This window comes from Mustela putorius, unplaced genomic scaffold (genome assembly GCF_011764305.1).
Source record: "Mustela putorius furo isolate JIRA1106 unplaced genomic scaffold, ASM1176430v1.1 tig00003962_pilon_pilon_pilon, whole genome shotgun sequence".
Taxonomy (NCBI): Eukaryota; Metazoa; Chordata; class Mammalia; order Carnivora; family Mustelidae; genus Mustela; species Mustela putorius.
In genome coordinates, this window is record NW_025422106.1 from 2,835,586 (window position 1) to 2,846,144 (window position 10,559).

At 48.6% G+C, this 10,559-nt stretch overlaps 1 pseudogene; it reads left to right on the top strand.

Annotated features, from left to right (window-relative positions):
• Positions 1–4,580: 4,580 nt before the first annotated feature.
• On the top strand, positions 4,581–8,035 carry LOC101684085 (annotated as a pseudogene).
• Positions 8,036–10,559: the final 2,524 nt, after the last annotated feature.

The window sequence follows — 10,559 nt, forward strand, 5'->3', positions numbered from 1 at the left end:
ACTGTTCATTAAGGGGCAGGCAGGGAGGAGACAAACCAAGATAACACAGAGATCCGTCAAGGCGCCCAGCTGACAGGTGCACACACCTGCTTCTCGCCAGAGGAGCTAGCGGCCAGTGGGAACCTGCCTCACGGGAGAGGGCTTTATCTGGAAAGGGAAGGGAGGATAAAGGGGGGGAAAAAAAAACCAGAACGAGTCTGGATCACTCTAATCATACGGCTCTAAATCACGGAGAAGAACCAAGGCTCAAACATCCAAGTGGTGGAGGATAGATTTTTACCTTGACTCCTGCTAATTCTCATTGATTTATGTGGCTTGAAAGCATTTATTTTCTGCTTAGAAGCTGCCCAGCTCCTGCCAGGGGGCTCAGGGCCCCCCTAAATGCTCTCGCCACGGAGAGGCGGGAGGCAGAGGTGGGTTTCAGGACAAGGGTGAAGTTCCCTGCTTGGTTTCGGTGGCTGCCTGAGAGCCACGGGGCCTACTGGGAGCCCCATGGCCTGCCACAGCTACCTCCCCACCGCTGTCCCCAGAGCCTGCCTGCTTCTGGTCACAGCTCCTTGAGTTTAACATTCCTGGAAGCTTAGCGCTCTGGTTTTTATGTGCTGGGCCGTAATATTTGGTGAGCTGTGAGATGAGGTGGGAGCATTTGCAACTGGCACTTCCCTTCCGGCCCTGCCCTGTGATTTGGGCCAGCAGTGTGACAAAGTGAGGCTGCCCCTCCCCCCCACTCTGGTTCCCACCTGTGGCTCTCTGGCGCGATGGCCTTCCTCCGTGGTCTCCTCTTCCCCGAGATCCCATGTCTGCGAGACTCCCATACCTCTTGGCTTTTGAAATGGGGTGTTCAGTCCTCACATTCCAACCATCTGCACAGTTCAACATTTTAAAGAGCAATTCCGAGTCTGCCCAGGACCACATTCCAAAAGGGGAGGGGTGGGTTTCTGAGAGAGGCTTTCTAAGTGTCATAGGCCTCGAAAAACTCTTGACTGATGATGACAAACGGATGGGAAGCTAGTGGGTCAGCCAGTGAGGGTCAAGTTTACTTGGGGATTAGAAGCACAAGAAAGCAGCGTACAGATCTTGAAAACACCACTTCCTCTACCAGAGGCTCCTGACACGTCATCCGGGCACCTCTGGTTTATTTCTCCAGGTCCCTGAACCCTCCCTGTCCCTTCGCATGGTCCAGGGTCAGAGTTCAGATCCCCGTGGATCTCTCCAGCCGTCCTCAATCTACGGTTGTCTTACTTTCTGGTCCATCTTCCCTCCCACTGGTTTTCGAACTGCAGCTGCTTTCCAGGAATAGAATCAACTTCATTATGCAAGCGAGCACAAGAGCATGAGTACATTTATTATCTTAATAAAATTATGATCAGAAGAGGACTCTGAATGAGATGCAGACCCAGCCTTCAAATACACCAAGAGCAGTGGAATCTCCGACTGTATCTTTTAAAATGAAGAGTATCTTCCACATTTGGCATGGGTAAGAAGACTTCTGGACTCCTGGGGGACATGCAAGGCAAAGAGATAATTCCCCAAGATGAAAGATTGAACTTTTATAATAAAGAACCAAAATGCAAAATGCAATGTCTCAACAAGATAGAAGTCTTTTTTTTTTTTTTTTTTTTTTTTTTGCTCACAGAACTGTGTGAGCTCCAGGTTGGCATGTAGGTTGGTTCCCCTACATGTTATTATTGGGGGACCCAGGTTCCACCTGTCTTGCTTTTCCACCATCCCCTATGGTAGCCTTTGTCTGCCTGACCCAAGCTGGGTTGAGGGTACACGCATGTTCTGGGTCTCAGGAAGGATAAACAGTGTAGAAGGTGCACAACTATTTCTGAAAAGCCCAGCTCATCATGGACCCACATCACTTCTGCTCTTGTTGCAGGAGCAAGAACTTAGCCATACCGCCGTCTTAACTGCAAGGGAGGCTGGGAAAGATATATATACCTATGATCAGCCATACGTTCCACAGTTCAATTATTACAGAAGAAGGAAAGAATAGATTTTTGGGTGGTGTCATTACATAAACCTTCATGGGACCCAAAACACCACCAAATAGAGGATCGTTGGTCATTATAAGCAATTAGGTCAGAGTTTTTGTTAAAGCAAAAAATATAGGGGCGCCTGGGTGGTTCAGTGGGTTAAGCCTCTGTCTTCGGCCCAGGTCATGATCTCAGGGTCCTGGGATCGAGCCCCGCAATTGACTCTCTGCTCAGCGGGGAGCCTGCTTCCTCCCCCCACCACCACCTGCCTCTCTGCCTACTTGTGATCTCTCTCTCTCTCTGTCAAATAAATAAATAAAACCTTTTTTAAAAAGCAGAAAATACGAAAATGCAATTTATAGAAGACATAAAAGCCCAGGGTCCCTTCAAGCAATGAAGCATGACTCCTGGGAGCTTAAGAGAAGTGTATTTCTTTTCTTTTCTTTTTTAAGATTTTATTTGTTTATTTGACAGAGAGAGAGCACAACCAGGGGGAGCAGCAGGTAGAGGGAGAAGCAGACTCCATGCTGAGCAGGGAGCCCGATGAGGGGCTCAATCCCAGGACTCTGGGATCGTGACCTGAGCCTAGGGCAGACGCTTAACACCGGACGGACTAAGCCACCCAGGTGCCCCAAGAAGAATGTATTTCATTTGTTCTTCCCTATGGGGGACTTGGGGCAGTCAGCAGCAGACAAAAGGGACTGATACCCTGAATGTTGCCTATAAAATGGCTTTATAGTTAAGTATATTTTAATATGATTTATATCTTACAAGGATCATTTATACACACTGTCTGCCTGGATGCCAAAAACATTCCTGACTCAGGAAAGCGGGGCTCAGAAAGGTGAAGAAGCTTGCACAAAATCACAAAATCCATAAATTGCAAAGGTGAAATCCCCAAGTCTTCAAGCTCGAGCCCAGGGCCTTTTACACAACAAAATGCTTTCTATTCGTTTTACATCCGAGGAGGGTAACTAGTTGAACATCCTGTGGGGGAGTCGGGGCTTTACTTTTTTTTTTTTTTTTTTTTTTGAAGATTTTATTTATTTATTTATTTGGCAGGCAGAGATCACAAGTCGGCAGAGAGGCAGGCAGATAGAGAGAGAGGTGGAAGCAGGCTCCCTGCTAAGCAGAGAGCCCGATTCGGGGCTCGATCCCAGGACCCTGGGATCATGACTCAAGCCAAAGGCAGAGGCCTTAACCCACTGAGCCACCCAGGTGCCCCAGGGGCTTTACTTTTTTAGTAGACTATGACTTTTTCAGTCTCCATGTGATTTTCATGCCATTGTTAACACCTCAAGCATCCTCTGAACAATAATAATACTAATTATTACCTGTTGACCACCTACTGTGTGTCAGACTTGGAGTCGAACACATCATATATATCTTATCTACCCTTATAATGACCCAGCAAGTAGACTTTGTTACCCCTATCTTCTAGAGGAGAAAACTGAAGAGATTGGGGACCTTTCCCCAAATCCGCAGCTAATAAGTGGCTGAGCCAGGTTGTGAATCCAAGTGGTTCCGTACCCTTTCTCTCTGTGCACTGTAAAAGAAGGATATTTGCTGCTCGATTAGGCCTCAGGAAAGACACACAGGCAATACTTGGTAATCTCAAATCTAAGGCAGACCAAATTATTTAAGCTTATCCCAAACTCCTGACCTCCCCTCGGATATCCTAGGAATGAAACCTGTAATTGGGTCTGACCTGGCCATAAACCCCAAATGTCCTCGTTCTTTGGGCTCCTAGATATTTATGGTGTCTGAACTGGAAGTAATCCCTTGGTCCACGATGTCCCTTCTACAGATGGTGAAACTGAGACCTAGAAAAAGAAATGATGTGTTGGAGGTGGCAGGGCTCCTTCCTGACTAAACCGACACATTCATTTGATCCGCCAGGCTCCAGGTCCATAACGACGAGCTGGACCAAGTACCGGCCCCACCTGCCACCTGTCAGAGCCTTCTTCTGGTGGGTCAACAGAGGGGCAGGACTCCCCCAGCTCCTTGCTGCTGTGGCTACAACTGTCCCTTCTCCCCCTCCATTCCCACCCAGCCAGGCAAGCTTGCAGCTTTCCGAGGCAGGGCCAGCCTGTCCTGAGCTGCAAGATGTATTAATCAATTTGATGAGGATGTTAAAGCTTTCTCTTTGCAACTAATTATGGCCTGATTTATAGGCCTGGCCTTGGTTTGATAGAGCTCTCCTCATGACAGGGATGAATGCCGTACTGGCATGGACCCCTTCATCTCTTCCATTTCTCTCCCTTCCTCCCTCCTCCCTCCCTCCCACGTCTCCTGCCTCCTGCCTCTGCTCTTGGTTCCCACAGGAACACCCTAATGACATGTTGACAAGCTGGTGAAGCATGGTTCCTTCTCTGTTGCATCTGCCTCTGACACCACCATTCCTCCTGTGGTCTCTGACGTGGGCAGATGGAGGCCTTGGCAGGCTCCAGCCACCAGGCAGGTGCTGAACCTGAAGCTCTATACCGACCCCCCTTCTTCTGGGAACGGAATAATAAAATTACTGTGGATCGATGCAGCATCTTCCTTCCCCGACGCCTCAAGAGCTTGTTGCAATGATTTTCATCCCCCATTGAATTAGACATGGGTGGAGGGTTTCAGGTGAGTTTCATTCTGGTTATTCTACACAAGGGGAAACTAAGGCAAGGCTCTGAACTTGCCTGTGGGTCCACACACAGTAGAACAGTAAAGGGGAGCATAGTCGGTGCCCAGGCTTCCGGCTCCAAGGTCTTTCCATTGTTACGGTCCTTGAGTCATCTAGCTGTGCTGGTCCTAGGAAGCCCAGACAACGTGGCAGAAGGGGAGCCCTGGCACTTACACCACCGGTTTCCTGACTTTTGGGCATGAAGGTCTTTGGGACCACATATGTAAATGAGATATGCAATAACAGACTGAGCAGGTTCCTAGGGGAGCTGGGGGGAGGCATCTCCTTGTATTCTACCCCCCAAGTCCTACAACCACTTCCCAGAAGTGCCAGAGAAAAGACACAAAATCCATTATATAGTATCTTTCCACAATACATTTATAGAAAGATACTAACCCACACATGACCAACACACAAACCCTAACCCTAACCTGAACTTGAACCTGAGCCTGAACCTAAGCCTTCACCTTACACCTGACTCTACATCTAAATGACTTCCCAACCCTAACTGTAAACTAACCCTAATCTAAACACAAACCCAACTCAACATCTAAAACAGCCTGGGGGCGCCTGGGTGGCTCAGTCGGTTGGGTGTCTGCCTTCGGCTCAGGTCATGGTGTCAGGATCCGGGGATCAAGCCCAGCATGGGGAACAGGGAGCCTGCCTCTCCCTCTCCCACGCCTCTCCCCCCTGTTTGTGCCCCCTCTCTGTCAAATGGATAAATAAAATATTTAAAATTAAAAAAATAAAATTTTAAAATAAAATAAGATAAAATAGCCTGATTCTAGCCCATAATCCTAACATTAACCATAGCCCCTATATTAACCCAGTGGCTCTCAACCAAGGGAGAGTCCCATAGTCACCAGTACCATCCTCACCCCCAAGGAAACATTTAACAATGTCTGGCGACATTTTTTGGTTCCTACAGGGTGGGTTGGTGCAGATACTATAAGAATCTTGGGGATAGAGGCCACGGCTGCTGCTAAACATCCTAAAAAGCACAGGGAGGCCCCCAACATGGAATTAGTCATCTTCCTATGTATTAGTGCCAGGGCTGAGAAACATGGCCCTAACCTTAACCTAACCCTAATCCTAGATTAAACCAATACTGACCCTAACTTTAAATATAATTCAAACCTAATTTCCCACACCTAACCCTAACCTAAGCCTGCATCCACACTTAGCATCGAAACCTAACTGAAACCCCATCCTAATGATGGATCCTCGTCCTCACCTGGATCCTAATTACAAATCAAAACCCATCTGAACTCAACCCTAACGACATCCATGTGGGTAAGTGTTGCCAAGATGAGAGAGGTGAGCCCACAGCCTGGTCCCACTGGTATTTCCCTTCATTTTTCTTCACAGTCAGCATGTGGTGGTTCAGACCTTTCTGGATTACGCAAGTCCTCTGTTTCCACTGACTCAAAATGGTACTGCTCAAGAGCCCCCTCTCCCTGGACTACTGGGTATTAAAGGAGATGAAGCTCAGACTTGGTTTAGCAGTTAGCTGCTTACCAATATACCTCAGAGGATGCTGGTGGAGATGGGTAATTTTAAAAATATATATTTATAGGGATGGCTGGGTGGCTCAGTTGGTTAAGTGGCTGCCTTCGGCTCAGGTCATGATCCCAGCGTCCTGGGGTTGAGTCCCACATCGGGCTCCTTGCTCAGCAGGGAGCCTGCTTCTCCCTCTGCCTCTGCCTGCCATTCTGTCTGCCTGTGCTCCTCTCTCTCTCTCTGACAAATAAATAAATTAAAAATCTTAAAAAAGAAAAAGATATATATTTACATATAAAATGAGATTGGGGGGAATATCCTAATAGTAATACTATTTGGGTACAATATTCATTTTTTCAATATTCTTTTAAATTAAGAATAAGTTCAGATCTGCTCCCCTACTTGATCCTTAACATATCTTGAAAGTCAGTAAGTCGGGCAGTACTGTCCTCGCCTGATAAATAAGACACGAAGGCACAGAGACATTGGAGGCTTTGCCTAAGACACACAACAAGGCGGCAGAAGAGCCTCTCCAGGTAGCTTGATTCAGATCTATTTTCTACACTTTACTCTGCCTGTGGTCTCAGTTACTATTATCTCCCACGTCTCCCCCACCCCAGCTAGTGCAGACATCCAAGAATCTTCAGCATTTTTTAGAATTTGGAATGACATCAAGAGGGCATCCAGGGTTCGAGAAGAGGAAACAGAGCCAGGCATGAGTGTGGAATGAGAAGGATTCATTCAAATGCCCAAGTGCTCAATCACAAACACTTAAAGTCCTGGTTGGGGCACCAGGGTGGCTCAGTGGGTTACGTGTTGCACTCTTGGTTTCGGCTCAGGTCATGATCTCAAGGTTGTGAGATGAAGCCCATCATCGGGCTCCATGCTGACTTTGGAGCCTGCTTAAGATTCTCTCCCTCTCCCTCTGCTCTTCCCCACCCCCCTCACGCACTGCCTCTAAATAAATAAAAAAATAAATAATAGAAGTTCAGGTCCTTGGAGCATCTGACTAGCTTGGTCAGTAGAGCACTGACCCTTGATCTCAGAGTCATTGAATTCTTGCCCCGTGCTGGGGTAGAGATTAGGGGGGGGGGTAAGTTCTAGTCCTTGAATGGGGTGGGGTGGGAGGTGGAAAGAAGGTGACCAGGTAGTAGGAGCAGGTAAAAGCTCTGGAGAGTGGAACCACATGTGAAGTGGAAGGGCTGACAATGGACAGTAGAGGAACTGGTCCAGAGCCCCAGGAAGAACTAAGCACCATCCTGATCTCCCTGCATCTTCTAGAAGGTTAGTGCCTCCACCCCGGCCTCTCCTATTCACAGAACTTGGAGTGCTGCATTTACAACCCATGAGCCTTACGGAAGCTCCTGACAGAGCTGAGTTTACACGGGCAGGCATTAAAAAGAGAAAGCAGTGTGCTAAGGTAGCTGAGCTGTCGGGAGGGGCCTGAGTGGGAGCTCTGAAGATCAAGGTTGTCTAAAGCCACAGGGAAAATACTCACCTTGGCCATGGCCAGAAAGAACAATTTATGGCTTTGTCCTTTTCTTAAGCTCCCAATTTGGCTTCATACTCTATCTTGCGTGGACCTTTATTCCTGAATCTTGGCTAAACTCCTTAGGCTTAACCTGTTGGTCTCAAAAATCTTGGGCAGTGGCATTGCTTGTCTCCCTCCTCATTACCATCGTAACTGGCTGTGTACTCCTATTTGGAATAAACATGAGAAGTACCTCTCCACTCAACGCCATTCATACAATCACAGATAACTATGCTAAAAATCCACAGCAGAAGAAATATCAAGAAGAGACCATCTCAACACTAAGAGATATTCCAATTAGTGAAGCAAACCCCACATTCTTAACTTGCAGCCAAAGAACTTTATGCCCCAAACGATATGTAGACTAATCCCAAGCATTTATTAAAAGTTTTTGGCTGCGTGATTTTGACCAGAATTATTTTGACTCTCTCTCTTAGTAATGCCCGATACTGAAATGTAAGAAAAAGCAAGTTGAACTTAGATTAAGTTCCGTCACTATAAATGTTCTCAAATATTGGTTGTTAGTGGATGGAGTAAATAGCATACTGCATTACCATTAACAAGTGAAAAAAAGCAGGCAGTGAACCAGTGAAGGGGAGGGAGGAGTGGGAACCCAGAACAAGAAGGGGCTACACGAGAAGGAACTAGCTGGGGACTCCTAGTGACACACAGAACCCTAGGATGTTGGGAAAAACCAGACATTTAGAGATCAAATGCAGAGGACAGAGCACTGGACTAGGGCCAGAAAAATCCATGAATCTCGTCTTTGATGCAAACTTTAAACAAGTCATTTCCCACAATTTTTCCATCTGGAAAATAAGAGGGTTAGGCCAGAACCCTTCCCAAGGTTGACATTCTAGAATTCCTGAGTTAAAACCACCCGGTGCGAGTCTTTTTCTAGTCCTGTCTCCCCCTCTGTGGGGCTGAGCCAGCCTAGGCCTCCCCACTGGGCCCTTCTTTGCACGCTACATTGAATTTGTGTGTTGGTGGGTCGAGGGGTCTGGTTTCTTCCTGTTAGACGTAAGTCTCTGAAAGATGAAAAGTGTTTGGAACTCCCAGCTCTTAGAGCCTCCGCTGCAGTGCTTCCTGGCCTCAGAGGCTCTGTGAGGTCCCCAGGCAGGGATACCTGTCCTGTCAGGTAGCCTCTTCTATCCCCAGGCCGCCCTGTCCCCCAAAGCTGCCCCTGCTCTGTCCCCAGGCCCAAAGCAGAGAACATCGGGAGCCCTCCACGACCGCACAGTAATCCTTCTGGAGTTGGAGGCTCCTCCATCCCAAAGAGCTGATGTTTTTTGATGAGGAGTTCTGGCCGCGCTGAGTAAGATGAAAAGCTGTCTTCGCAGTGGAGTGAATTCCTTCAGACCCAAAGCAGCTGCTCCTCAAAGTCTCCAAAAACACAAATCCTCATGAATAAATATCAGGCAAGAAATGAGGGCTCCTAAGAACAAAAGCAGAGTTGAAGAAGTTACTGAAAGACGTTGGGATCTTTCATCTCACAAAATATGTCGCTTACGTGTCGCCCCAGACGCTCCTTGCCAACTCCTCCTCCCATTCCACTGATCCCGAGCCACATCCTGCTTCCCCCTCACATGGAAACACGCAGCACCTAGGAGATCATCTGCTCAGACTTTCCTTCAGAGGAAAAGAGAAACCACAAACAGCTGCCCCGGGGGCCCCTCTGCCAAATTCCAGCTCAGACGGGGGATCTTGATGACCTCATCGGTATCTGGCCTGGAACTCACTTCTCCAGAGACCGAAGGGCTGCCAGGACCCCTACAGGGTCCCCTGGAAAAAGAAGAGGCAGTGTGGTGGGTTCGCGTCTGTGCCACGCTGGGCGAGGGGTGCCAAGACCTCCACCTAAGGGTTGAGGCACCAACTTGCCAGTTGGCAGCTGGGGTCCAGTCCCTGCACCCTCCCCCCAACTCCACCCTGCCCCCTTCAGATAGCCCCCTGCTCTCCCCATCAGAAGAGAGCCCAAGTTAGAGCCTCATTCTCTGTCATCTGGATGCTGAGAAAAATGCAAATCCTCCCGAGTAAAGGAGCTTCTGCGCTCGGGGATTTGTCAGAACCCGTTGGAACAGTTTTGCTGGAAGAGAAGGTGTGAGAGACCAGGAGGACCCTGGCGAGACAGTGGAGCGAAGGGGGCCAAAGATTCAAAGCTCCTACATGGGCAGCGCTGGAGGGGGAAGCTTAGAACTAACATGGAACAAACCCCTCACCCTGCAGGTGGGGAAACCAAGGCCCAGAGAAGGAGGACATCTTTCCCGGCGTCTCACAGCAACTCTGGAGCAGAAGCTAGACCGCCGGTCTCCGGACTCGGCCCTGTGGCAGCTCCCAAGGCCTGAAAGACAAACCCTGGCTGCTTCAAAGGTTTGCCAGAGGGGCACCTGGGTGGCTCAATGGGTTAAGCTGCTGCCTTCGGCTCAGGTCATGATCTCAGGGTCCTGGGACCGAGTCCCACATCGGGCTCTCTGCTCAGCAGGGAGTCTGCTTCCTCCTCTCTCTCTCTCTCTCTGCCTGCCTCTCTGCCTACTTGTGATCTCTCTCTGTCAAATAAATTTAAAAAAAAAAAAATCTTAAAAAAAAAAAAGATTCTCTCTCTCTGTAAAAAAAAAAAAAAAAAAAAAAGGTTTGCCAGAGCTGGCCCTTCCCCCCATCTCTGCCTCTGTAATACTTGGTTCCATCAGAGGTGACCTCTGCTCTCGGGCGGGGGGGGGGGGTAGGGGAACCCCCCGCAAAGCATCATGGGTGGACAGAAGGGGGTTGGGGAGATCGGGGAATGCCGGGGAGATCGGGGAATGCCGTGAAGATCTTCCTGAGGAAAGCCTGAGAGGAGTTTGCATCCTACCTGCGTGGGACTTTGTAAACCATCTTGGCTTTGGGTAGGGCT